General features: G+C 44.2%; 1 long non-coding RNA gene across 1 annotated transcript in view; it reads left to right on the forward strand.

The window, feature by feature from the left end:
- LOC138572522 (uncharacterized) overlaps positions 1-25,163 on the forward strand; it is a 59,509-nt gene that overhangs the window by 31,371 nt on the left and 2,975 nt on the right. Inside the window, exon 2 of the long non-coding RNA XR_011303909.1 lies at positions 9,531-9,680. This is a non-coding gene — a long non-coding RNA (uncharacterized lncRNA). The remainder of the gene's footprint in view (positions 1-9,530; positions 9,681-25,163) is intronic.

Below are 25,163 nucleotides of genomic sequence, written 5' to 3' on the forward strand. Positions count from 1 at the left end.
CCCACATTGCTAGTGACTAGGTGCTAACTGCTCTAATTATAGCAGGGACTAAGAATTGATCCATAGAATGTATGAGGTTGCGAGAATAGTGCTACAAGTTGATGGGGGTGTCCAGCACAGACGTGACCATCCTGCGCACAAAGTAGTCACAATGAGTGTTGGCAACTTTCAGTTAACAATTTGAGAAGAACTCGGATAGGCCTAGATTAAACCGTGTGTAGCAGACCCGGGCCATCAAAGGCAGCGCACCCCCCTCAATGTGAGTGGATAGTTTAGATGGGGAAGGGTTCGGAGGGGGGGGTTGTTCATTGGGCAATGCATATTTGAAGTTTGGGGTACTATGAGGGTGGAGAGGAGTGTGACAAGGGTAGTTGGGCTGAAAAAGTTGGAAAAATGCACAGACTAATTGCAACATATTATTACCATGCTAAAAGACTGCGAGAAGCTATGAAGGTGAAACAAGAACGTATAAGAGACAATGGTTGATACAGGTGCGAAAGGAATACATTTATTAAGCTGGAATGTGAGAGGCCTAGGTGCACCTGTGAAGATGAGGAGAGTTATGGCCTATGTCAACAGACAAGGCGCCCAGATATTATTCCTACAGGAAACACATTTACTGGACCACCAGGCCTGCAAGTTTGCCCCTGGGTGGGGGAAACATCGTTTTTACACCTCCTACTCCACAAGAGGCAGGGGAACCATGATACTAATTCATATATCACTCCTGCTTACTCATTATGCCACAGAAAGTGACCCCTGTGGTAGATATGTAGTGGTGCACTGGAAATTAGGCCACGTGGAAACACTTATGATCAATGTATTTGGCCCTAATATAGATGACCCAGAGTATTATACAGAAGTTTTTCATAAGTGCGGCAAGCACCCTACCGCCCAGGTAATATGTGGCAGAGATTTTAACACGATTTTGGATGTGTACCTAGATAGGACGTCAACCACTCCTAGATCACTGACAAATGCAGCACGGATGATACATACACACTTCACAGATCTGGGATTTTGGGACGCCTGGCGTATATTACACGAAACCAACAAAGCCTTCACCTTTTATTCATCGGTCCATGACATGCACTCTAGAACAAACCTTTGGTTGGTTTCCCAGGCGGTGATGGGCTGGGTGTCAGAGGCCAAGATACTGCCTAGGACAATGTCAGATTACTCCCAGTGTCTCTTTTGTTGGATATCCCAGAAGGATCTCCGCAGAAAGTGCCATGGAGATTCAAGGCAACAGCACTGCTGGATCCGGTCTTTAAAACTAGCATGACATGACTTTGAAAACAATGAAGGTTCAGTGAACCAACAGTTGGTGCTGTGGCAAGCATTCAAGGTCTATGGCGAGGAATCTCTATGTCTACTGAATTTGGGGTAATTAAGGACATATCGCGGGAACTCTGAAAGAGAGAGAAAAAACTGGACAAACTACAAACAGAGTACGTGCATAACCCATCACCACAGGTTGCTATGAATATTAAAGCACAACTAGATGAGTACTGGGTGACGGCAGATAGCGAAGTGTGCTGTTTTGATAGGCCAGTAGCTGCACGTAGATATGGAGAACAAGACAGGCCGGGTAAACATTTGGCATACATGGTGCAGTGCGAGAGGGGCAGTACAAACGTCCCCTGTATCACTAGGCCAGACAGTGTGGTGGTAACTAGACCTGTGGACATTCATGAGGTATTCTATAATTTAGATGGCAATTTAAACTCTCCCCAGAGCACTGTTAAAGATCAGGATATTGATGACTGTTTAGCAGACATTCCCACAACACTGCTATCCGGTGAAGCCCGCAATGCCTTGGAAACACTGATAACACTTGGTGAAATAAAAGAAGCTATAAAAAGCGAGTAGTAAGGCACCAGGCTCAGATGGGCTTATGGCCGAATTCTATAAGGAATTTGTGGCAGAGCTGGCACCACGCCTCTTGGCACTATGAACGAGGCGCTGGAGTATGGTGTACTTCCAGACACAACACGAGAAGCGATTATTATCCTACTATTAAGACAAGGGAAGCCACCTGAAGAGTGTGGGTGATACCGGCCATTGTCCCTTAAAAATACTGACGCGAAAAATATTCGCAAAGATTCTCGACACCCGATTGAACCCACTGATGCCATATATGGTGCATGAGGATCAAGAAGGATTTGTGCAGGGCAGGTCATCATCCTCCAATATACGGAGGTGCTTTAAAGGAATAGTGCACTCAAAAATGTTCTTGTCCCAAGCTTTCAGGCATGTGGTTTTAAGCAAACTGTGATCGATCTTAAAGACATTTCCTATGCATCAGACCGTAGTTTTCCTCACTTTTACATGTGCAAAATCAATGAGCGGAGCGCAGCCATCTTGTGCTAATCTTATCCGTTGCCACATCGCCCTAAGTTCAACTGCCCTCATGACACTAAATCATATCATCCGCCCCTGAAGCTGACAACACTAGATGCGTACGGGCCATTTCACAACGCGAATGCACGTCTCGTGTCAACGTTCTCTGTGCGCCAGCTAATGATGTGTCTCCATGGAAATGGCAGTATGCCTCTTTCCTCAATAAGTATAAACAGACCGCTTCTTATCAGACAACATCAGAGTTGCTTTTTCAATCGTTTCACTGCTTTTTTGTATAGCTTGTGACTCGTTTCTGCTCTGTTCAGCTATCTTCGTTGCTTGGAGGTCATGCAAACAGATACTTTTGCTAGCATTACTATTGATTCTAATTTTGTCGTATAATGGCAACAATACACCTCTACCAGTACGAGCCGGAGTATTCCAAGGCAGAATTAGTTGACAGACAAAGATGCGGAAATGATGGGGCAATCAGACGACAGTTGGGAAGACGAATCACTGGATCATGAGCAAGAGCCTAGTTGCATGGAAGACCTTTCCATCTGGTGTACCTGCTATCGATGCAAGGTCATGCCAACCGAGGAGGAGTACTGCTGCTGCAGAGAAAACTCTGGATGCCTGGCCTACATATTGGAAGAAGACACACCTTTGCTATGCGTTACCGAGCTGCATGACTTCAGGGCAGCCTGCCTCACAAGGTCAGTGTTGAGGATTATGATGGTGCTTATGCGCAATCTTCACGCAACAATTTGCCCTCACAATCCAGGTAAGTAAGTGGACTCTACATGCGATGTCACTTTGACCACCAAGGCCACTAACATTTCTTGTTTGTCTCCTATATTGTCGTAACTTTGATCTATCACTGCCAAATGAATGTAGTCTGGCAATTCAATACATCTCTCGCGCTATGGGGAAATCATAGTGATCATCTAATGTGCCTTTCAATTTCAACTAAGAAATAATATTTCTCTGTACCCCAAACATTATGAATTGCATGGGGGTTCACTTTTGTAATGTGTGTACACTTTAAAGCCCAAGTTGATTGACCCATTTGTACGGGCAACTATGCCATAGGATACAAGATGCATTTTCAAGTAAGGTTTGTACACTTATCATGTTCATTTAAATACAGTATGTATATTTCTCTTCCACAGGTGGTACAGGCTGGTGGCCTATCGTTCCTTTAATGGTGGCTTCATGGGAGGCTTGGACACCGCGTTCGCCGAGTAATACCCGCCTCTGTCGTTGGAGCCATTCGTGCCAAATTTCCCAGTGACAGCGGACGGTACAGGGGTTTTTTCCACACTGTGCTGCATCCTGAAGTGTACAATGTGTAGTATATTTGTACCATCACATCAGCAACAAAATAAAATACTTTTATGAATAGTTGTTTCCATTTTTTCAGTGAATCAAGTACATGCTGACTTGTCTATGAGGGACGTGAAAGAATGGTTGGTGCCCTTTTACGCTCACCTCCTCTGCAACAATCTATCCCCCTCCATTATAAACGGCCAAGGTGCCAAACACCATTTACACTTCAAAAGTATCTTCTGCACAGGGGCCATTGTTTACATGACCTACCAAGACCCAGTGTCTCCAGACTTGATTCTGGCCAATCAATTCTGCGTCTGCAGCCTGCACTTTACAGACAATATGTACGACCAATCAAAATACACAAAAAAGCATTGAGCCAGAATGTTTCGGAAATTGCTTCCAAATGCAATTCCAACTCTGTTCATGCACCCGCTGCCTCAGGGTAGTCCCGGATGATGAATTAGCTGTAGGCGGTGTGATACTGAACAGGTAACTCCATGAACGCATTGGTGCTTTCGGAGTAAATGTGTCTTACTAAAGTTTGCATATGTACCAGATTGTCTTACATTTGAACTATACCACATTTCACTATACATCTGTCCATGGTTTGTGGAGCCTCAAATGAAGTAATTATGACCATGGAAAACAATGCCATAGTGCCCTTCACAAGAAGCATAATGTTTTCATAATCATGTGTTTGACATGTCAGTTTTTTTAGGAAAGAATACTGACGGAAGCACAGACTCTATCGCAAGTGACGAAACCACCGACACATCCAGTATACCAACGGTGAGCCCTAGAGCCTTGCAGAAGTTTATATTCTCGACAGTTGGATTTTCCCCAATATCTAATGCAAATCTAATTTTCCCTTTTACCACTTGATGACGATGCACTGCCAATGAAGGAGCAAGTTTCTGCATCCATTTATTTTCAGGAGTCAACAACTTCAAGCGCCTATGAGGTCATTTTATTTCACTTTTCAATCACAAGAATGTATTATGCTTGGAATGTCAAATAATATGAAAGCGTTTATGTATCAGGTCGGTTGTTTACACTAGGTGTCATTTATGGGTTTCTCTTTATATGTACCATTGTCTCAGTTCCGTTTCGCTGTTTTCATCCGTACTAAAACAGGTACTCTGTTACAGGGGGATGCTAGTACTTCGACTACAATTACATCGACCTTTGCAGCTCGTCCAGAGTATGAGGTATGCATACTTACAGTTCCCTTGAATGAAAGAAAGTAAATCCTACATAGGATACTATTAGACAGTGATATTCATATACACGTGCAGTATTTCAAACTTTTCTGATTTCAGTTCTAACGTTAAACTTCCTCCCTAATGCAGAATACATTGCAAAATCTTTGAGGGCAGCATTACAATCAGTATGTTTTGCACAGTGATCTCTGATCAAGTACACTTGCCATCAATCGCGGGGAAATTTTAAATGTATATTTTGACTAAATGACGTACACTGTTTGCGAGGGTATGTCTGTAAGCTTTGTGTGCGATGGAATGTTAACATTTCCAATACGACTGACTTTTCTTTTTTTTAATTAATATTCTATTCAAGGAATGTGCACAAGATGTGGAATTAGAAGTGGGGGCACATGGATCAGAGGTGGTGGATCAACTTGCTGGTGCGGTCATTACAGAGAAGACCACCGTTACACATAAAATCAAGAAAACAAGGTTAACTAACAAATATTTTCATTTCCTAGAAGTGTTTTGGGATAGTGTTTTCTTCATAACATGTTTTTGTATTTAAATTGCTATCTACTGTATGTGTGCTATACATTGAACATGTTTTGCAACCCATCTCCTAGAGGCCCAGAAGGAAAAGAAGTATAAAGACATAGACAACAAATGAAACCAAAAATGCTGCATGCCAAACATATTTCACTCTGGAGCAACTATTTGAGGTGCAGCGTGGTCCTGTCAATAAGCAGACTCGAGATGTTTATGTCCAATTGCCTGCAACTGAATTGAATGTGATCGGCAAAGCCAGCAACGTGTTCTTGGACCATTGCTACAATGTGAGAACTCGACCAGATGAAACTGAATATACTGAAGATGCTTTGGAATTCCTTGCTGACCACTTGACACAATCTAGACCCTCAAAAAAAAGGTCCACCCAATAAACATTCGGCATTGATGGTTTCTCCAATTTGTGTGCAAATAACAGAAGCTGAACTAACAGAGACTGAGGCTACAACGCAACTGACCGAGGAACTTGCCAAAGATCTCGACTACAGTTTGTATAATTCGGGCGATTTGTCCACATCAGTTGACTCACAAACCACAATCATGCAGGACGATTGGCTAATAAAGGAGAAGAAATACATTGTATTCGACAGCTGCCTGGTAGAGATTATACTGATGCTGAAATGTCTCCATACATTGAGGGGGAAAATATGTGGGCAACCATTGGTGCATGTGTCTCGTGTATTACAAGGCACTAACCTGAAAATACAAGCCAGCTGTTCCCAACTCCATGAAACATTTTCATGGTCCGCTCAACCGATGCTGGGCAAAGTGCCAGCTGGAAATCTACTATGTTCAGGGACTTTACTTTTCAGTGGCTCTACTTTTAGTAAGTTGTCGAGTTTCTGTCAATTTGTGGGAGTTCAGTTCCTTGCTAAAACACAGTACTACAAATATCAAAGAGAATTCTTATTCCCCGCTATTAGTCAAGCCTGGAAAAGTGAACAAATGTCAATTGAAAGCACATTTTCTGCAAATTTTTTGGCAAACGGTTCAGGCTAGCTGGCGACAGACAGTGTGATAGCCGGTTGCACATCCCACTTTCAAAACATGGAAACTAAAAACATTGCGAGTTTGGAGATCGTGCATGTGTCCCAATGTAAATCCTCTGTGGCCATGGAGAAACATGGTTTCATGAAATCCCTCGAACATCTTCAATCGAGGGGAATGCAAATAGACCTCATAGCCACTGACAGACATGCTTCAATAGCCAAGGCCATACGAGAGCAGTTTCCAAACATTCGTCATCAATTTGATGTATGGCACATTGCCAATTCAGTCAATAAAAAAATGACTGCTGCTGGAAAAAAAAGGGTTACGAAAATATTTGTGGTCTCAGTCTTTCAGCAACCATCTTTGGTGGAGCTCCGAAACTTGTGATGGGTCTGTGGAAATTCTACTCGAAAAATGGCGCTCATTGATACCCCACTTTTGCAACGTTCACTCATGGACAGAAAATCAAAATTTTCATGAATGTGCACATGGACCTTTATCGGAGGAGCAGGAACGCAAGAAGAAGTGGTTGGTTCCATCTTCACCTCCAAACAAAGTTCTTGAGAAGATTGTGTTTGATAAAACTCTTTCAAGAGCCTTAAAGGGACTTACAGAATTCTGTCACACTGGAGATTTGGAGGTGTTCCATTATATGTGCTTAAAGTACGGACCCAAAAGGTTGCATTTCGCACAGACGGGATGCAAGCTAGGGCATTGCTAGCCGTATTGGCGCATAATGAGAACGTAGGGAGAGAACAATCGAGAACTGCAGGAAACTTTGGGATGCTTCATTACACCTGTGCCTTTGCAAAACGAAGCAAAAAATGAGTGGGCAAGGAAATGGAATTCGATTTTGTGAAAGATCTCACTTTGACTGTGTTGGCCATGCATACTCATGGATTCGATCCTGGTTTTGTTCCTAGGACACATACATTGGCACAAAATATTGCAAACAAGCCTTGTCCACCTAAAGCAGAACTCGTTGACTTTGCGGTATAAATGATTTTCAGCGGCGTTCTTAATGTGCTCACTATAACTTTTGGGATATGTTCCCCAATGTTTTGTACATTATATATGGACAATGGAATGCTATTTAACTCAAATTTCAAAGCTATTAAAAGTATTAAGAAGCATCATATAATGTAGATTTAATCCGGTTTATGATTCATTAATTTATAATTTATATCTCGAACAATAACATACATGTCTGTGCTTGCTTGAATTCTGTAAAGCTCGACATAGGTGGCCATAGCGTCCAAATTGTCTTTTCAAATGAATCCTCTTTGTCAACTGCCTGTTGTAGGATGCCATACAGTGTAACTATATGTTTTGCCTCCTCCTGCTTTCGCCCCGCTCTTGTGGCACGGGAGGGCCAGATGGATAAAAGCATGAAAGGACATTGGTGTCTGAGCTGGTGGGCTCAGGCCTGGCAGGGTGGAGGCTGTGAGTGCACGGGAGATGAATGGGCACTTGGATTTATGACTTGTCATTGTCTCAAGTTATCCTCAGAGCGCATTCCTCTGCGAGAACAGGGCACACGCATACATGGCAATGGGGAGTAGATGGTGTGGGCTGGCTGAGCTAGGGGCCGGGTGATGGGAGAGCTGGATTTGTACAGAGAGATGGATTTTTGGGCCTAGTAGAAAGATGTCACTCAGCCTATTTCAAAAGGGTTTCCTAATTATCTGTTTTACTTACCCTAATGGTAACTGGTATCCAAAAATATCTAAATCACTTGCACGATTGATGGGTAAAAAATTATTCACGATAGCGCAGCATTGGTGGATGCCAGTAAACAATTAGTTTATTTTTCGAACATAGTTCAAATGCCACATTGGTCGGCCGGGCTAATCGCTCCCATGGAGTGAAGGTCACTTCATTTGATGTTGCTTGTGGGGAGTTCACACCGATGCGTCTTGTACAGTATGTTTTTTCACACTCAAAACAAGGTTCAATTGTTGTTCGACCTTGGAAGAAAGGGAGGATTCGCAATAGATTGAAGGTGTTGAATACTCGCAAAAATGATAAGGTTCACTATTTTAAAACTTGACATTGGAACAATTATTTCATTCTATGAAAACCGTTGTTCTGAGCGGACACTCTGCGTTACGCCAAGAGAATGGTAATACCAAATATAATGTAAGTTTGAATGAAGACAAGAGTTTATGGACGAACGAGTAAATGTTTCATTTTCTGACCGGTATTGCTTGCTTACATTGTTATGGGTTGTTGGTTGGGGCATATTGTGAGGACACGCAAACACAACCTGTATGCAAGCTAGTTATATCTAAACCACTACGTCCAATGGCATATCAGTGTGTGCTATCAACATTGTATTATTGGGTGGGCCGGGTGCAGAACATTTTCCAAGGGGACTTGGTTCGCTTGTCGAAATTTTATGTTGCCAGTTCCGTTCCATTTTTAAAAAAGGTAGCAGGTGCCTCTCTCTAGAAAGAGCATGGCATGATAACCGGTTCTGTGGTTTTTTTCCCACTTTGATAGTCTGCAGCAATTGCTTTTAGCTCACTGTACTTTTTACAGATGGGAAATATCCGTTTGCATATCAGGCATTGTCCCGTCCACATGGGGAGTCCAGCACCGAAATGCTATGGCAATTCCCTTCTGAACTAGAGTATCTACAGCACCCCATACATGTTTCAGACTTGTTGTGCCTCATCAGTGAGGTGGAGCTGTGCCACTCTGAGCACAGTAAGCATGCAGTCCACGTCTCGGTTGCCCCAAGTTCTACCAACCCCAAGTTTGTTGCTAATATTCCGTTATAATGCTGTCTATGTGTTGTATGAATTTTTCGTAAGCTTCTACATCCCATTGCGAGTTAAACATACTCTACAGCGCTAACCTCTCAAGCACATCGGAGACTCCAACTTTACCCGATATTTTCTGTGTGTTTCCATTGTTTGTGGTTTGTGTTCGTTATTAGGTTTCACCCGCTGCAGAATTAAAGGCTAAATGGATAAATTTAAATAAAGAATGGCTACTAAAATATACTATTATTATGTTTTTTACACAGCTATATTTTGCCGTTCTGTGAATTCCATAGTTTACAAATTCCAACAGATAGATTTTTCTTTCTAGATATGCCTAAACGGATGGATTTCGATTACACTGATGTGGGACGATCGCCCGGGACCGATATGGCATTTGGCGGTAACAGCAACAAGGAGCAACCTGTCACCGTTTATGGTGGTCTAGCAAGAAGCTAATGCCAAAGCCTTGCGATTCAAGGTGCGTCAAATGCGCATTTTCTCCCAAAAGGAACACTGTATGCTTCATGATAAAGTTTTGCTACTATAACCCAAGGACTTTCTTTTTTAAATTTCTTTTTTATTTACTTGTATTTAATCACTTTGATTTTTACCAGGTCCGAAGGAAAGAAACGGAAAAAGACTTTTAAGAAGAAGTTTGAGAATTCACAAAGTTGGAAGATTATGAGAAGGTTCTTTCCAGGTTACTATTTCTGGCGAGCTTCAATCTTCCCCATGGCATGTTTCAAAATCCTAGTCTTTTCTCCCGACATCAGACGGGCCCACCAGGGCCCTTCTTTGCACAGTTTTGGGTCCCCCAGCAACAGGGCCAGATAAACTGATCGCGCCTGACTGGTTTCCGGGCACGACATTAGCAAGTGTCTTATGGATCCCATTTGCTCGTGGTCATTGCACAATCTGCATTTGTTAGTGTTTGACAATGATCTTATTGCCAACATTTCGTGCGTGTGTAATAGGTTGAGGCATGCTCGCATGAACAGGCTTCTAAGTGCTTTGTCTGGGAACTTAATGCAACAAGCTTGGGGTTCCTTCATTTTTTTTTGGTGGCCTTTGGAGATGTTATAACTGTTTTTTTGCTACATCGGATTTGTTAGTCCGGATCCAGTCCCATTCTTCCCTTTTTTTTTAACTCTCTGTGGATTGGAGATTAGATGCTCCTCACTGCATGCAATTTGTTCTATTTGCTTCTTCTTTTCTGACACCCATACGTTTAGCATTTGGCAGCAACCGTTTTTGATTTCTTCTGCGATCACATGGTAAGGAGGAGGGCTGTCAATCATCAAGGTTTCCCTGAAGAGCTGCATGCTCCTAAGTTCTACTGTCGCTGCCAGGGAGTGTAGTCCAGGTTCTTGCCCAATTGCTGCAACAGAGATACATTTTGGTAAATTTAGGACTGACCTCCAGAAGTGCCCTTCTAGCTTTGGCCATATTGTCGTGGGCAGGTTCAGGGTTGCATCCATCCCGTACGTAATAGTGGGGACCACCTTTGTTTTGTAAAACTGGATTGCCGGCATCAGGGAGAACCTTCCAAATGTTTTGTTAGCTGATCAAGTGGCACAGCGAGTAGAATGCTCGCTTTGACATCCGTGCAGAGCCTGTAAATGCAGGTTAGAATCCCGGCGGGGCCAAACTCAGCCTTTCATCCTTCCGAGGTCGATAAATGAGCACCACACACCGTGGGTAATAATAAGCCGCGCTCAGATACCTGAGGGTTCGTAGCGCTATATAAACGCCTAATTATTATTATTATTATTTTGTCTATTGCTCTGATTTGAGCAGTTAAGTTGCAGGTTTTCTCCAAAAGGGCCTGCTGCATTTTTGTTTCTGTCCTCAAGCTGTCGATCATGACTCCCAAGTATTTAAAATGGGTGACCGTTTACATTTTTGTATTGTCGATGGTCCCGGTCAGTTTTTCCATTTTTTTTGGGCATTTCTCAAATATCAACATTTTAGTCTTGGATTTGTTTATTTCTAAGTTGTTATCCTTTATGTAGTGCGACAGTTTGTTTAGCTGGCGCTGTAGTCCAATCTGGGTTTGGTCCAAGAGGATCCTGTCGTCAGCGTATAGCATTCGCAATACTCTGCACTTGCCTATTTTTGGTGGAAATGATCATATTTGCTTTTTGGATTCTTTGCAGTCCCCCAAAAAAGCGATGAAGACAGCAGGATCCAATGGGCAGCCTTGCTCTACCCCCCTGTTTGATGGTATTTCTTCTGGAGGGTGCCCTTTTGGCTTAGGAGCACACGCATGTTGGTCTTTGTGTGCGAAGCAATCATGGGACCGAGGAGCGACTGCGGGCAGTTGCAGGTTTCTAACTTATTCCAGAGTTTTTCCCGATCAACTTGGTCGAACGGCTGGGTCAGATCTATGAATGCTAGAAAGACAGTTGGAGCGCCAGCTTTGATGTTACTCTTTGGTATGTTCAAAAGCAAGATGTTGACTGATGTGCCCGCATTCTTCAAAAAGCCCGTTTGGAAAGGATCAGCATTAGGTGAGCCTTTTGCCCATTTCTGGAATCTCGCAAGCAAAAGGGATGGAAAAACCTTTCCAATGATGTCCAGGAGGGCAATTGGATGGTAATTAACCAGATCTTGTCTGTTCCCTTTTTTGTATATTGGTACTACCACTGCTGACGTAAATGTGGATGGGATAGATTTTAGCGCTTTGCAGCGGCCGATGATCCGGCTGATGAATGTTGTCCATGCTTCGGCATGGAGCTTCAGGTCTATATTTGTTAGACAGTCTGGTCCCAGGGCTCTTGAAGATTTTAGTTTTGTGATTGCTCTTTTAATTCTTTGTCCGTTAGATCGACCCATGATGACTCGTGCTCTTTCACGGCTGCAGGGGATGAGTCACTAGTAGACTTGAATATGTTTGTAAAATGAGTCACCCATGGGCCTTTCCCTACTGAGTTGGTAGGTTTTTCATCGGTTTGATGATCCGATTTCTTGATTAGGGCCCAGAATTCTCTTGATTTCTTGTTGCAGACGATGTTCAGCATTGCTTCTGCGTCTCTTTGATAAAGACTCATTCAGTAGTTTCTGAGCCATGATTTGTAGTTCCTCGTTTCCTCACGCAGGGCGGTCCTGGAAGGCTTTGTGTTGTGTTTTAGAACCTGACTTTTCATTTGCCTTAACCGCCTTCTTCTATCCACCAACATCTTGTTATACACATAGTAGTTTTTCACACTTTTGTTTTTTTACTAAAGTTGGATTTACTTTGTATTCTGATAGCAGTAGTTTGTAGTTTAGTGCTTCAGCTAATTTAAAGTCTGGATCTCCAAGATGTTGTGTTTTATACCTTTGTGTTAGGTCTAGTATGTTCGAGGCCGTGAGTGGGAGACGCGTCTGTTGACTGTTTACTTCAATGTGTTCTTTGTACGTAGATTTTTGAGGTCCATTTGTGTTAAATGTCATGGTCAGAAGGTTGTGATCACTTTCATCAGTTCTGACTACCTTGTACGTTGAGATTAATGGTAGCAAAGAGCGCGACACGAAAATGTAGTCCAGGGTATCCGTGAACTGTCACACTCCCAGGTGGGCAGCTGGGGGGGGGGGCATCTTGTAGTTCTGCTACGTTGTGAAAGTTACGTGAGTTCATTAGTTCTAACTATTTGGCTCCACGTTCCTCGTTTGACGATCCTGTCATTTGTTTTTCTCCGATCCCAGTCGAGTCTTTGCATTTCGCGTTTAGATATCCACAAATAATGATGTTGGTTACCTGTTGATCCATGTATATTTTATCGATGACCTCTGCTACTGACACACAAAAGTTGTTGTTCGTGGTTCTTTGAGGGTTCCAGTAGAGGGTTATGATTGCCATCTGAGTGGTTTCCCAGATCTTTGAGGATTTTTTTCGATGTTTCCATGATACCAAAACTGCTAGAAGCCCATATGACTCTGCAAACGTTTTTGTAAAGTTCATGCCTGAACCAGCTCTCACCGCAGGTAAGAGGCCTGACGATGGACATCCTAATAGGCCCTTTACGGCCAGAGAGATTTGTATTGAAAAACCGTTGAGTGATGGTTTCTCAGTCAACCAGGTCTCTTGCAAACACAACATATCAAAGGACCCTAGATCCGGTCTGTCAGGTTTTGTCAGATTTATGTGGCCTCTGGTGTTCCAGGACCCCATCATCAGTGTCTCTGGGTGAAGATCATGGGGCACTTGCGATTGGATGTCTTGCTGTATTTGATTGCCCAATTGTGATTGCTATATCTTAAGTTTGTTGGTTAGTGCTGTAGGGAGCCACGTCCATGGAGTTTTTTGCTTCTTGTCGTGACTGGATTTTTCTGAGACGTGTGTTATGCCCGCTTTACGGTTGTGGGGGTCAGGACTTTTTACTCTGACCTCAAGAGGTCTTGTCAAGCTCTGGTTCTCCCGTGGGTCTGAAGTACTATGTCCTTCAGGTCTTGACATATACATCTGGTTTTGTCTTGATCTGTTCTCATGCTGATGCCAACAAGGAGTTCTGTGGAGTTCTTGCCACCCCGAAAAGCGGCTATTCTGTCTGTATCGCTGATCCTCAGGGGTTTTGTAGAGCTTACCTCGTCTGTTTCTCTTATAAAGATCTTCGTTTTTTGAAGTGTATCGATGCTCCCTAGTCGCAATGGTTCGACCTTGAGGGGAGGAGCGCTTCACTGGATATTTCTCGATTAATTTGGTGAGGCAGAGTCCCATGTGTTCAAGTTCTTTGTTGACTTCTGCGGGGATGTCTCGAACCGAAAATGCTTTTATATGTAGGTATGCCTTGGCTTTCTGCTCCCCATGATAGGGCTCAATTAGTGTGAAGTCATCGGCTTTTAGGGACCTAAGTTTGCTTACTTTGTTTAGGAGGTATAGCACTGTTTTTCTGTTCAGGACTAAATCTTTGTTATTGTTCTCCAGTTGTTCTAATTTGAAGGTTCTCGTCTCGACTGCATTTTAGTAATTTGCTTTTGCATATGAATACGACTTCCAGTGGTTGTGGTCCCTTCCTTGTCTTTGATATTTCGCCAATGATTAGTCGTCTGTTCTCAAATTTACGCCTGCTCGAAGGTCATTATTTTTTCTTACTCCCGGAGTAGAGAAACGGTCAGTATTCTGATTTGCCGGTTCAGGCTGTTCTTTTTTGTGGTTTGGCACTCGTTTACTACAGGTCGAGGTCTCATCGTTTGACTGCGCATTATCATATCTTTTGCGGTCAAAAGAAAGAGCCAGCTTCTCAGGACGACCTTGTGCTTGGCTGCGATGGTGTCACATCGATGCTTCCTCAGACGGAGTGCAATCAATTGGCAGTGGCTGGGGTGCAGGCTCACAGTTTTTCCATCCCGGCTCTTGGTCCAGGTGCTGCGTTATATCCATTGAAAATTTGTCGCTCAAAAGGTCTTCAACTGTGATTGGTGATTTAGACACGTCCACCACCTCGACTTCTGAGTGTCTAGAGTCGTACAGAGAATTTGTGTTAGTTGTTTCTTTGGTTCATGTGGGTGTATGCTCGGGCTGATTCCCGATTTTGAGGCTGTGGATCTGAGCCTTGTTGTCCTGTTTGCCTAGGCGCATAGTCACTTGGCTTTTTTTTATTGCCTGGTTTGTGGTTGTCTTTGGTTTCGTAGTACCAAACAATGGGAAGCCCATAGGAGGATGAGCCTCCAGTTGCTTATTTTGAGACAGTGTTGGCTGCCTCTGTGGTGAAGCTTCTTGATCTTGACAGTTGATTATTTTGTTTGAGTTGGTCGCTATTGGGCGCCTGTTCAGATCAGCTACTGCCTGATAGACGGCTTTCTCGGGTGATGGGCAGTCCGAGAGTACGTCGTCCGTCTTGGTGGCCCTAGTTCCTTTGATCATTGATCCTTTTTGTATTGACGGAATTGTCAAGTGAAAATGACATTGGGAGGGTTGTGGTTCAGTCTGTGATTTGTTTTTAGGGTTCGGGTTGTCTGTCACTTTCTGGTTGGCCACTGCTTGAAGCAAAGCAAATCTTGTTTCCCATAAAACTTGTTGTTCTGTCGATTTTTTTCTAGAGGGCTGTGATATACCCTTCCACGAAGATAAGCTTTGAGTGCATCATGGCAGTAATAGTTGTGTTGTCCTTCAGAAAGTAATTTAATGATTCATATAGCTTGCCAAAAAGTGCCAGGGCTATTGTCACAGTGGACATTATGTTCAGCAAATCTGTTTTTTTAGAATGAGTATCCTTTGTTGATGTGGATGGAATTTCACTCAGTCTTCTATTTTTGGGAGGCGTGAACATTGGTGATGTTCCCTGATGGATCGGGGTTAGAGGCGTTTTTGAGAGATCAGGTTGATTTTTCTTTTCTGGAGGTAGAGGTCTTGATGGTAACTCTTTTTCTGCCGGGTTAAAGTTGAAGTGCCAGGCACATGGGGCTTCAGCCTCTATCTCGTCACTGTCTACCCCAAGGTCTACTTTCTTTGCTGGTGATTGCACAACAGCAGACATACTACCCGGATTGGTGGTTGAAGCTGACACCGACTGGGTCTGTGGTGTTAATAGGTGGTCTCCACCAGCCTCTTGGTTTCTTGCAAGTTGCTGCCCTGTAGTCGCTGTCTTTTCTGTACTGACTGTGTCACGGTTTATGGGCGAAATAGGATCTTCCTTGCAGTGACGACTTGCCTGTTCGCCATTAGCTTTCTCTGTGTTTTCCAGTTCCTGCTGGTCACATAACGGACTAGAACACGGTGACTTGCCAAGGTCCGGGGCAGGAGAGTAGGTGTGGACAATGTCGCTTGTTTACCCGATATGTCCTCCACTTTTCGTGATTTCCTCACTGGAGAAAAATCTTCAATAGCCACTAGAATTTCTACGTCAGATAGCTCTAAAGAGGAGTCTAGTTTTCTTTTGTACTGTTTTTTGAAGAACTCTTTTAAGGCATTAGACAGCAGTTGTTTTGGCAATGATTTTTGCCTGCTTCCGTTTTTTTCTTTTCAATCGGAGGGGTACTTTTTTTCAAAGTTTTGTCCTCTAGAGTGGGTTTAACCCGTAATCTCTGCTTTCCCCCTTTAATTACTTGTTGTGGTTTATCGTTTCCCTTTCTATTTATTTTTGTGATTGCCAACCGGTTTCGGCTTTTGAGTTATGGATAGATATGAGAGGTCTGTTACAGTCTCTGGGCTCTGATTTCTGAGTAAACTTGTGTTACATGCGTCACCTGGATTATTGTCCGGATCTGAGTCCGTCGTGACTGACGACACGTATAGCGTTGAGCTCTGCTTTTTAGAGGATTTAAGGATTTGCTTTTGTTTATTTGCAGGGCCCTGTGGTGGGGGGCTAACCAGTACTTCATGCACCATCGCCACCTTTTTCACAGTTTGAGATGCTGGTCCGGGGATCAGTGCGACTGACACACCCGCGGAGGGCGTTTTCACAGGTGAGGTGGAGTTAGCCTTTGCCGGGGTCACTGGCTTAATTTGTCCAGTAGCAAGAACCGTGTAATTCTCATCAGGTCCATCTCCGAGCCTGCCTGACCCGCCAGCTTCGCCTAGCCCCACCACACTGTTGACACCCGGGAGGCGGTGGGGCCCTGTCAGCATCCATCCTCCAATAGACTCTGCCAAGGCGCCACTTGCTACCTCGGGACCCCAATGTCAGAGGTCAGTGCCAAAGGAAGTGGGCGGTGTATGGCAGGCAGGCGGGACCCCATGTTTCTCACTAATGAGGTTTGGCCGATTTTCGTCCAGAACCCCCAGAGTGGCCGGAGTGCAGCAGTCATGGGCGGCTGACCCCTTCTGAACCGGGAAACTCGAGGGAGGTCTTACTGGTGACTGTTGGATAGTGTATTTCACGAATGCCTGAGATGGTAAATCAGTTTTCGGTAGAAATTGGAGTTGTGATCCGTTCCCCACGGTGAGGTCAGAGGCCGTGTGGCGTCCCTCGCCATCTTCCCCCAGCTTGAGGTTACTTCAAGAGTCCTTAACCAAGCCGGGGAGTGGTGGGTCCATTTCCTGCCAGTGACTGCCAAGGACTGCAGACACCTCGGTAGACAACTCCCTGGACTACTTCCTGGTGTAGATAGTGCTTATGTGGGTCCTCCCACTAAGCAGAAAGAGCAAAGACGGACTCTCTGGAAACACGTGTAGAACTGCGTGTAGAACTGCCAAGGACTGCAGACACCTTGGCAGACAGCCCCCAAGGACTTTCAATAATTGGTGGTAAATTGAAATCACTGGATGTTCTCCGTGCGTTTTTTGTGAAATAGAATCACATTGTAAATTGCAGAGTATTGATGTTTCCTTTCAAAATAGTGTTTTCTATTCCGATATGGGACGTGCTGTGACGTGAGAGGATGTTGTGTGTTGATATTCCGTGTTCTGCATCAACTTACGCTAAGACGTAGGTGATGATTGGGCGCGTTCGGCTGCTCTGCCCATTAATGTCAAAATACGTGGAGAATATCTCTAGGAATAGTGATGTCAGCTTCAGTGGCGGGTGATATGATTTAGTGCCGCGAGGGCAGTTGAACTTATGGCGATGCGGCAGTGGATAAGATTAGCACAAGATGACTGCGCCCGGCTCGTTGATTTAGCATGTGTAAAAGTGAGGAAAACTAAGGTAAAGTGCATAGGAAATGTCTTTACGTTTGATCATAGTTTGCTTAAAACTGCATGCCCGAACGCTCGGGACAATAAAATGTTTGAGCACTATCCCTTTAACAGACTTGGAAAAATTTCACTGGACACCATAGGGGTATCAGTCAACTTAGACATGCAGAAGGCATTTGACACAGTGTACTGGCTCTTCTTTTTCAGAGTACTTCACAACTATGGGTTTGGTCCTAATATTTTTAAATGAGTGTGCATTCTGTATACACAGCCATTTGCACGGGTATGAGTAAATGAGATGCTGTCCTCGATCCTGACTCTAGCTGGGAGTACCACACAGGAGTGCCCCCTATCCCCATTCCTATTCGCACTGGTACTCGAGCCACTAGCGGACCACTTAGGGCACGGTATATGCAGGCCGGGATCACTATTGCAGGGAAAATTCAATTGATAAGGCTATATGCGGGTGATATAATGTTGTACATAAAAGACCCTCGGAGATACCTGCAGAGGGTTCTATCAGCAGTTCAGAAATTTGGAGTACACTCGGGACTCAAACTGAACTCCAGCAAATCAGAGATATTCCCCTTGACAGAGAAGACCAGTGAACCCACAAACTCTACGGCCTAAAATGGCCACACAACGGGTGAGATGTTAAGGTGTTGAAATAGCATGTGGGGCTTGATTGGTGCGCTCCCTTAATTATGAAGGACTGGCGGACCCTCTCTGCACCAAGATCTACAGCTGGAATCAACCCCCTATATCACTAATGGGCAGACTAGCTTTGGTGAAGATGATTATACTTCCAAAACACTTTTATCTCTTCAGTACAATCCTGTTGTGGCCAGGGAGGTCCCTTTTCTCGCTTTTACAAAGTGCATGCACAGTATTTGTGTGGAAAGGGCAGGCACGCACCAGCTGGAGGCATCTCATAATGCCATATGAGCAGGGAGCGCTGATGGCCCCCGATTTTGAGCTATATTATTTGGCTGCACAGGCGTATTATGCGACATACTGGTTCGAGGGGCCGGGGCCTAGTTCGTCGCACGTAGCACTAGAAACGCTTGGGAAAGACCTTGCCTTCCTCCTACACAGCTTAACCGGAGGGAAGCCCAGGAGTAAAAATCAAATGGATCCCGCTGTGGTCACACAGTGTGCATGGACTAGGCTGCTATGCCACTCTAAAGGCTCAATACTGTATACACCAGACATGCCCATTTGGGCGTATCATATTTACCGCCATCGCAAGACGAGGGCTTAGCTACACACTGGTGGGACAGGGGTATACTGCTCTTTAAGGACCTGTTCCCAGATGGTCAGTTTATAACCTGGGATGATGTCAGGGTTGTCATTGGAGACACTCCTTTACAGAAATTAAAATATCTCAGGGTCCTCTCTGCCCTGGCAACACACTGGGATGGGTTCCCATGTGAACCACCTTCGCTTCTGAGCCTGAAATACATACTTGTCCCTGGTAAGGCCAAAAAAGACAGCCTCTGCACTATATAAAATAACATTATAAATCAGGAAGGTGCAGGCACCGGACATTCAAGGGGAATGGGAAAAGGTCCGGGAAACGCTTTTACGGAGGTGCACTGAGCACAATTGTGCAATTTGACAAAGCAAATCTCCTACAAATCCAGGTACAGATTAATTCAGTTCAAGATACTTAACAGAGAGCACCTCACCCCGGCACGCCTTGCAAAAATGTATAGTACCACTGAAGGGAAATGCCTGAGATGTGGGAATGATGATGCAGGATTGTTACAAATGCTATTGTCCTGCGGGACACTAACAGAATATTGGGAAAATGTATGCACAGTGTTAGAAAAGATGGTCGGTAGTCCTGTCATATGGGAGCAGGGGTCATGTATGTTGGGCCTGGTGTGCAAGATGAACCCCATTCACTGTAAACATCTTAGCTTGGGTCTGTTATTGGCAAAACGCGCTATATTACTGAAATGGAAAAGTAAGAAACCACCCTCGATAGAGGATTGGCTGGGTGAAATGTCCTAGGTGAATGATAATGAGGAAGTTTATTCTAGCTTGCTGCCCTCAACAAATCGCCCACAAGATATATGCGGGGGATACAGACAATACTTACTTAACAGACGCGAAGATGAAACTGGAAGTGATGGAATACCGTGATTCTTTTACAGTAATTCCTCTGGAAGTTTGTGTCACATTATACCAATGTAGCATGATAAAGAAAAAGTCAATTGTATGGAATGTCTTGTTGCAACTCTGTGTACTGTTAGATAAAGTAAAAAAAAAGAAGAAAGTCTTTTTCTTGTTCATTGGGGTTCAGGCCAGCTAAAGTGCATTGTGGAATCATCCGGGTTATATACATTACTATGTATATACATTGGCGCATCACCACAATCTAATTTACTAAGTAGCAAGCCTTATGAATACTTTTCCCTACTTGCGTTTCAGCACTGTACACATGTAAACTGCTTTACATATTCTTCAGCGTTTCTGTAACATGAGCATCTTCATCTCGAGCCCTAAATGTTGCTCATCTGTATCATCTGTTCTTCAACTCTTAGAGAATACTGTTAAGTTTCTTCTCTCCATTCAGCCTCTAGATACGTCACCTCCTATTTTATATGACGTCATCAGGCTCCTTTCTTTGTTTAAATGCACATTTCCTCCGGAACTTCATCCAAAAGAATACTATGTCTCTGTGCATTTAGGTAGGGTTTGCTCAATGGATATCTTGTCTAAGAGGTTCTCTGTGGTATTGGCATACTGACTCGGACGGCACATGTTGTCATCTCTGGTTCCCAACATATAGACAACATAGGGGCAGAGCTTGGAGTGAGGATGTCTGACTGTACCTCTACGCTAGCATGTGCTTTTGGCCATAAAACAGGTGTGAGGCAATGTTGCGCATGCTCAACAATGGGCATCCTCACCGTCTGGCCTGTGCACAGTGATACCCAGTGATACAGTGATACTTATACCCACCAACTACAGGCCCACCACCACTGTTCCCTTCCAGCTGAAAATTTTAGACAAGGTAGCTTACCTTCAAATACAGCAATACCTAGAAAATATCCACCTCCTGGGTATCCGTCCATCCGGCTTTAGACCACAACATGGGACTGAGACAGCACTGATTGACCTCAAGGCACAAATCGATACTCTCAGAGACAATGGGAAAGCTGCACTACTTCTACTCCTTGACTTATCAGCAGCGTTTGAAGTAGTAGACCATAAAATACTCTGCAACCACCTAGATTAACAGCCCACTTCTTGCAAGAGGCGATAGGTTGGATTCAATCCTTCCTAAACAATAGGACCATGCGTGTCTTCTCGACCTCGGCATCTGCTGACGCCATTCCCATCACATGCGGGGTGCCCCAGGGATCATGTGGTTCCCCCACTCTGTACAACATTTTCACAAAGCCCCTTTTCGACGATCTCTATGGCCTACACCAACTATCTGATGATACCCAGATCCTCATACCGCTGACGGGAGATTACGAAAAGGATTTGGCCTTGGTGAACAGAGTGTACCTCATCATCCAGGCATGGATGGCATCTCATGGTCTATGTCTGAATGATGACAAGACTGAGTTCATCATCCTTGGCACCACCCTCAATATAAACAAACTTAGCCCTAACTACTCGAGCTTCATTGTATTTATGTAGCCAAAGAAGTCAAAAGTCTAGGCTTCTACTTAGACGCCACTCTCATCTTCAACAAACAGGTCAGCTCCATGGCCTCTGCTACAGCCTACGCTTGCAAATTAATTAGAGCAGCTAAACCTTTCCTCTCTACCAATAGTTGCACCACCCTGGCCAGAGCCTTAATTTTGTCAAAATTGGATTACTGCAATGCACTATACCTAGGTGCCAAGAAATACATTACAAATTCAAGATTTATAAAATAACGCTCTCAGAGCAGCACCGAGTATACCAAAAAAGAACACATCTCTGACATTAGGAGAGCCAATAATTGGCTCACCACAACAGACAAAATCTCACTTAAAGTAGCCTCACTTACCCACAAATTCCTCAATAATGCTGCCCCTCGCTACCGCATAGACTGATTCAAGAGATATTCTCCCAACCGACCGAATAGAACAGCTAACTTTTCCTCCTCACAGTACCCAGATTCAAACGATCTAAAACCGGAGGAAACAGCTTCCAAGTGAAAGCTGCCCAACACTGGAACTCCCATCCACCCTCCTTAAGGGTAGACCAAACCCGCCCACACTTTAGATGCAATTACATTCACTGGATCAAGGAAAACAACTGCTAACTCAACCCTGCCCATCTATCGGTCCTTATCCACTCTGTGACCCGGAGATCTCTCCCTCTGTGTACATATTGTAAATTGCTGTTATTTGCATTCTTTTTGTATTTGTACTTTGCATTATCTCTTCTGTATGTATATATATGTATATCAATGTTCAGGATTGTAACTAAGCTTAAAACATTCCTCTGGGTCTGGCACGTAAATAAATAAACAAACAAACAAACGCCACTTTCCAAAATGCCATTCACCCTTTTTTCTAAAACATCGTTTTGCCTCCTAAAGACACTGCTACTCTATTTCTCTTTTAGCTAAAGTGCTCACACTTTACACCATTAATAACAAACCAACCCAAAGAAATGTAAAAGGTGGCGATCATTTAGATTTTTGAAAATTAATTGTAATTTTTCATACAGCATTTTTGGTGATTGTGGGGATTTTGTCAATCAGTTCAATCACACGATACTCTACATGGTTACTGAGTTTTTAGCGTCACAGTGTTAAACTGAAGAATAAATTAGAAGAGACTGGTTTACTCGATTGATATGCCATTTCAGGAGAGGGGATGACGGTAATGCCACTTTTGGACTGGCTTGTCACAATGCCTGTTTTATGTGGTGGTTACCAGATCATTCCCTGTCACTGTGTGCCCCCGTCTGATACTTAACCCCTGTTCAGTTGACTGTCAGGACAGGACCAAGTACTACTTTTGTTAATCCGAGATTACAACTCTAAATGCTCACATATGCCTTTGCCGCAATGGGCCCTCACTTTCTTTTATGGTTTGCACCCGCCCAACAAGTTCCCTTACTTCAAAGACTTAAGTGAATGAGCCCCCCCCCCCAACAAATCTGCATCACATGCCCAAACGTTGCAAACTTAATTTTATTTCATTAGAGTCGCTTACCTAACATTGTATGCCGCATTTACAAAGCATAAGCACACGTCTGGCACTAATATGATATTATATGAGATGGTATTTATAATGTGCCTGTACACAAGTGTTTCTAGGCGTGACAAGACAAGGAGGGGGAAACAAACGGAGGACAAAACAACAGTCTTATTAGGCCCTGTGTCATTCAGATTACACAAGTGCAGGGAAGTGGAAAGGGAAGGGAGAAGTGCAGGTAAAGCAAGAGTGAAGCCAGCATGTGGCTAAGTGCAGGTAACAAAAAAGGTTACGCCAACTAGTGGCCCATAAGTGCAGAGAGAAGGGACTGTAGGGTTGCAGATACAGACCACAAGTGCTAGGGGTGCTATTTTTATTTTATTTATTTATTTTATTTAGCATTTTTAAAGTGCTCACACAGCCCGGGTGCATTGAGGCACTGTTACAGGAATTGTTTTTTTTTTTGTAGCGCAATTGTTTTTTTTTGTTGTTGTCTTAGTTGCGTATTTATAATGCGCTTAAATACCCAGAGGTTTCTCAGCGCGGACCCAGGGATCGAACCTGTGTTGCTTTGTGTTGTCTTGCTTCCAAAGCATGCACATTGCCGCTGAGCTATCCGCTATGGGAGCCAGGAGGCAGTGCGAAGTGCAACTAGACATACAGGAGCCTGGGCCCAGGTTCAGAGGTAGGCAGGTGACCAGTGCGTGAAGCAGTCGGGAGGTCAGTTGGGGAGAGAGAGCAGAAGCGAAAATTAAGGTCTTGAGTTGCTTCCGGAACCAGAGGTGGTTCTGCTCAAGTTTGAAAGAGGCAGGGAGACTGTCCCAGAGGGAGACCCCAGCCGAAGATAGAGGTCTACCCCAACTCTCTGCTTGGAAAAGCGACTGACCCTCAGAGAGTTGGCGGTGTATGAGCAGAGAGCTTGAGAATGGAGCTATTTTGGAAGAGCTAGTAAGACATAGTGCAGGCTCATATGCCCCAGAAAGCCTTGTGGATGATGCAGAGGGTCTTGAACTTGGTCCTTGCCGCCACTGGGAGTCAATGAAGAGACTTCAGAGCTGGAGAGATCTGATCCCTGGGCTTGAGGCCAAGGACAAGTCTCGTAGTCCTGTTCTGGATAAGTTGTAGAGGTCGGAGAGTAGAGGCAGGCAGATTCAGAATGAGGCTGTTGCAGTAGTCCAGCCTTGAGAGGACCAGAGCTCTGGAGACAGTGAGCTTCTGGGGGAAAGTGAGGAAAGTAAGAATACCTCTGAGGTGGAGCAGCTTATAGTTTGACTTCTTAGAGACGTCAGAGATGTGAGGAGAGAAGAAAAGGGTGGAGCCTCACAATTAGAGCAAGAAGAGGGCCTAGAGTTTGCGACCAGATAGTGAGAGGAAAGGATGAAGCTGCTGTTCTGATGAGGAGGATCTCAGTCTTACTGGCGTTAATGCAGAGATCATTGGCAGCAGTCCATTCCTGAATTGCGGTCTGATGGATTTCTCGCTTAACATTGTATTGGCTACTCGGTGTGTGTTTTCTATGGTCTAAACCCAGTATATGGGTTTGTTCTTTCTACCAAAATTAGATTCCCATTCATCCAGCCTGTACGGGAGGTGCTTTGAAATAGTTGTGTTTTCTCCAATGAAAATGTCTGCGCTGTTCGTCTGGATGTCTCAGGTTAAGGGGTGAGACCTAGGGAGGTTCAATCTATCTTTTGCTTTTTCTGAGTCCTTCATTATCCCATGTTTATGTTCAGTATCAAAATGAAGGTCACTCCCCTGCATGTTGCTGCTGCAAAGGCTTCTATTGCTGCTGCATCATCTATTTTTACAACAATTGTGCTCTCTCTGCACGTTGTTGCTCTCTTGCTCGCCACACATTGTTGGTCTCTCCGCACGCTGCTGCTCTCTCCCTCTGCATGCTGTTGCTCTCTCTCTCTCGCTCTCCGCATGCTGTCGCTCTCTCTGCATGCTGTCAATCTCTCTCTCCCTGCATGCGCTGCAGCTTTCTATCTCCCCCCAAATCGAGGAGTAAGATCCTGCACACACGCACACACATTCACGCATTCAAACACACACACACATAACATATGGCCACAACTCTTTCCCTCCATGCTTCTTCTAACTCTCAGAGTGCTAATTACTGTAAATTATTTTCGCAAATATTTAACGTGGCAGCGCATGTGACCTGTGGTAGGTTTATCCCCACTAAAAACACTTTGTGATTCAGGCCCAATACATTATCACAGGGACAAGTGCTGGGGTCTGACATTGG

Source organism: Ambystoma mexicanum, chromosome 1p, assembly GCF_040938575.1.
Source record: "Ambystoma mexicanum isolate Mex_15411 chromosome 1p, UKY_AmexF1_1, whole genome shotgun sequence".
Lineage (NCBI taxonomy): Eukaryota > Metazoa > Chordata > Amphibia > Caudata > Ambystomatidae > Ambystoma > Ambystoma mexicanum.